This window comes from Cebus imitator, unplaced genomic scaffold (genome assembly GCF_001604975.1).
Source record: "Cebus imitator isolate Cc_AM_T3 unplaced genomic scaffold, Cebus_imitator-1.0 Scaffold9, whole genome shotgun sequence".
Classification (NCBI taxonomy): Eukaryota; Metazoa; Chordata; class Mammalia; order Primates; family Cebidae; genus Cebus; species Cebus imitator.
The window spans coordinates 11,453,394-11,457,686 of record NW_016107324.1 but is presented as its reverse complement, the minus strand read 5'-3'; the positions used below and the strand labels follow the sequence as shown (position 1 = coordinate 11,457,686).

The window sequence follows — 4,293 nt, the reverse complement described above, 5'->3', positions numbered from 1 at the left end:
GAGACAGAGTCTCATTCTGTTGGCCAGGCTAGAGTGCAGTGGCATGATCTTGGCTCACTGCAACCTCCAACTTTCAAGTTTAAGCAAATCTCTTGCCTCAGCCTCCCAAGTAGCTGGGATTACAGATGCGCACCACCATGCCCAGATAATTTTTGTATTTTTAGTAGACATAGGGTTTTGCCATGTTGGCCAGGCTGGTCTTGAACTCCTGAGTTCAAGTGATCCACTGCCTTGGCCTCCCAAAGTGTTGGGATTACAGGCGTGAGCCACTGTGCCTGGCAAAACAGCTATTTTGAATTCTCTGTCTTAAAGGTCACGTATCTCTGTTTCTCTGGGATTGGCCTCTGTTGCCTTATTTAGTTCGTTTGTTGAGGCCATGTTTTCCTGGCTGGCCTGAATGCTTGTGGATGTTTATCAGTGTCTGACTTAATTTTTTTTTTTTTTTTTAAGGCAGACTCTCCCTCTGTCTCCCAGGCTAGAGTGCAGTGGTGTGATCTTGGCTCACTGCAACCTCTGCCTCCTGGGTTCAGGCAATTCTCCTGTTTCAGCCTCCTGAGTAGCTGGGACTATAGTCGCATGCTGTCATGCCCAGCTAATTTTCTGTATTTTAGTAGAGATGAGGTTTCACAGTGTTGCCTAGGTTGATCTCCTGAGCTAAGGCAATCCAGTTGCCTTGGCCTCCCAAAGTGTTGAGATTACAGGCGCGAGCCACCATGCCTGGCCCTGAGTTAAATATTATAGTCTTTGCAGTCTGGGCTGTTTGTATCTGTCCTTCTTGGGAAGGCTTTCCAGGAATTCAAAGGAACTTGGGTATTGTGATGTAAGTTTTTGGTCGCTGCAGCTGTGTCTGCATTAGAGGGTACACCAAGCCCAGAAATGCTGTATCTCTTTCACAATCTGTTGTATGTTTTTTGATTTAAGGTTAACATGAAGTTTGTAAATAATATCTTACAACTTATTATTTTAAACTGCTGACAACACTGATTACTCATAGAGGCACTGCCTTGGTGATCTTAGATAAGATCTAGAAGAATTCTCTGGATTACCAGGCAGAGACTCTTATTGTCCTCCCTTATTTTCTCCCAAACAGAGTCTGTCTCTTTGTGATCAGCTGCCTGGAGTTGGGGGAGAAGTGACACAAACACCCCTGTGACTACCACCACTGGGACTGTGCTGGGTTAGACATGAAGCCAGCATAGTACTGGGTCTTGCCCAAAGCCTGTGGCAACCACTGCCTGGCTACCACCTATGTTCACTCAAGGCTCTAGCTCTAAAATCAACAGGTCGCAAAGCCAGCCAAGCTTATGTCCTTCTTTTCAGGGTGACAAGTTCCCCCCAGCCTGGGGTGAGTCCAGAGATGCCTTCCAGGAGCCAGGGCCTGGAGTGAGAAACCTTAGGAATCTACCTGGTACCCTATTGTACTTCAGCTGAACTGCCACCCAAACCACAAGACAAAGTCCTTCCCACTTTTCCCTCCCCTTTCCACAACCTGAGGAGTCTCTTCCTGTGGCCACTTCTACCCCAGGCCTGTGGTGAGTACTGCCTGGCTACTGCTGATGTATACTCAAGGCCCATGGGCTCTTCAGTAAGCTCGTGGTGAATGCTGCCCAGCCTGGGACTTACTCTTCAGGGAAATGGGCTCCCCTCTGGCCCAGAGCAAGTCCAGGAATGCTATCCAAGAGCCAAAGCCCTGGAATCAGAGACCCTAAGAGCCCACTTAGTATTCTAACCCCACAGAAGCCAAGTCCCCTTAACTCTTCCCTCTCCTTTTCTCAAGCAGAAGAAATTTCTCCCCATAGCCACCACAGCTGGAATGTGCTGGGTCATACCTGAAGCCAGCATGTTTTTGAGTCTCACCCAAAGCCCATGATGAGTACTCCCTGGTTGCTTATTATTCAGGGCCAAAGGGCTCTTCAGTCAGCTGGTGAGGAATCCTGCCAAGACTGGTCCTTCCCTTCAAGGCAGCAAGTTCCCTTCTGGCCCAGGGTGTGGCTAGCAATGTCAGCTTGGACCTATGGCCTGGAATGTGGGCCTCAGGACTCTGCCCGGTACCCTATCCTACTGCAGCTGAGCTGATATCCAAGATGGAAGACAAAGTCATCTTTATTCTTCCCTCTCCTCTTCTCAAACAGAGGAAAGGAGTCTCTCCTTGAGCTTTGAGATGCTCTGCCTGTGGCTGGGGGAGGGGTGGTGCAAGCAATCCCTTGGCCATACCAGCTGGTGTCTCACTAGGTTGTGTTCTCCCCACATCCACTGGCTCTGAGCCCAGCACAGCATCAAGACTTGCCCAGTAATTGCCATCCTTGTGGTCTACACTGACTTTCAAGTTTATGTAGAACCTCAGAGCACTTCAGCCCATGGTGGTGAGGCTTACTGGAACTCAGGTTCCCACTGCTGGGATGGAAGATTTGCCTCTAGCTAGGGCTGGTCTAAATGATCCCTCCATGGGCCGGCCCTGGGTGAGTTCTTCCCAGTGCAGCTTTGTGCTGTGACTGGGCAGCACTGAGTTCCAATGCAAAGTCTGACAATCACTGCACTCTTCCGGTCCCAGAAGCACAAATTTTCTCTCCTTGCCAGGTGGCTGCTGCGGGAGATTGGGGAGAGATAGCATTTGGCAATTCAAGACTGTCTTACCCTTTCAGTGCCTCTTGCAGTGATACGAAATTAAAACCGGTACTGTGATCGCTCAACTGATTTTTGGTTCTTATGAAGGTGCTTTTGTGGGTGTGGATAGTTATTCAATGTGGTGTTCCTGCAGGGAGCAAGATTAGTGGAGGCTTCTATTCAGTCATCTTGTTCCACCTTCCCCTGGCTATGTCCTTTTAAATATTTATAAGCGACATACATTACACTTAAAGTATACAATGAGTTTAAAATATACCTGAGAAATCATCATCAAACTCTAGATAATGAACCTATCCATCAACCCTAAAGTTTCCTTATGTTTAGATGATCCCCTTGCCCTCTAGAAACCACTCATCTACTTCTGTCATATAGATTTGTTTGCCCTTTCTGGAGTTTTATATAAATGGAATCATATAGTATATGCTCTTTTCTGCCCGGCTTCTTTTATTTACCATGACTATTTCATCCATGTTACATGTATTAACAGTTTATTCCTTGTTTGTTGATGATAGCATTTCATTGTATGGATATATACTCCAATAGGTTTATTCATTTACCTGTTGATGTATGTTTGGATTGTTTCTAGTTTTCAGCTATCACAAATAAAGCTGTGATAAACATTAGTGTCCAAGTCTTTGGATAGACATATGCTCTCATTTTCTCTTAATGGAGTGGCTGGATCTTATGGTCAGTGTATGTTTAACTTTATAAAAAGCTGTTGAAGTGTTTTCCATTTTTTTTTTTTTTTTTTTTTTTTGAGATGGAGTCTTGCTCTGTCACCCAGGCTGGAGTGCAATGGAGCAATCTCGAGTCACTGCAACCTCTGCCTCCAAGGTACAAGTGATTCTCCTGCCTCAGCCATCTGAATAGCTAGGATTACAGATGCCCACCACCATGCCCAGCTAATTTTTGTATTTTTAATAGAGACGGGGTTTCACCATGTTGGCCAGGCTGGTCTCAAACTCCTGATCTCAAGTGATCCGCCCACCCCAGCCTCCCAAAGTGCAGTTCTTCTAAATTCTTGCTAACATTTACTATTTTGAATAAGTGTTCATTGCAAAAAAATTTTAAGAAGGTTATATGGGGGAAAAAGGCCCCTTTTAATCTGCTAATTGCACTATTGGGAGATAAAGCTATTAAACTGTCATATTTGTGGCTGGGCATGGTAACACATGCCTGTGATTCCAACACTTTGGGAGGCTGAGGAAGGAGGATCACTTGAGGCCAGGAGTTTGAGACCAGCCTGGGCAAAATAGCAAGACTCTGTCTCCACAAAAAATTAAAAATTAAAAAAAAAAGGAAATTTTCATGTTTGTAGACTTCCAAAATTTGCTCTTCTAGGCAAACAGTGTTCTTGTTTTTAAACAAATGGTTGTATATATCATTTTAACCCTCACTATTCAAAATCTAACATAAATGGTAAATCCAATAAAAATACAGGTGTTCTCCAATACAGAAAACTGAAAAATAGACTTTTCTCCTTTACTGTTTTTAATTGCATTTTAAATTGGTTTTCCAAGTGAGTAAGTCAGAATCTATGTGTAAGGGATTTTAAACATAGTATTTTTTGGCCAGGTATGGTGGTTCACGCCTGTAATTCCAGCACATTGGTCAGCAGATCAAGACCATCCTGGCTAATATGGTGAAACCCCATCTCTACTAAAAAAA

General features: G+C 44.7%; 1 protein-coding gene across 2 annotated transcripts in view; it reads right to left on the bottom strand.

Moving 5' to 3' along the window:
• The window catches only part of PATL2 (PAT1 homolog 2), a 37,010-nt gene that overhangs the window by 28,737 nt on the left and 3,980 nt on the right, over positions 1–4,293 (bottom strand). Inside the window, exon 1 of one of the 2 annotated variants that reach the window (XM_037744618.1) lies at positions 1,858–1,943. The exons of the other annotated variant lie outside the window; for it this stretch is intronic. The gene's annotated coding sequence lies outside the window, so the exon portion shown is untranslated. Of the gene's footprint in view, positions 1–1,857; positions 1,944–4,293 lie in introns of those variants that run through there. 2 annotated transcript variants of the gene reach the window in all.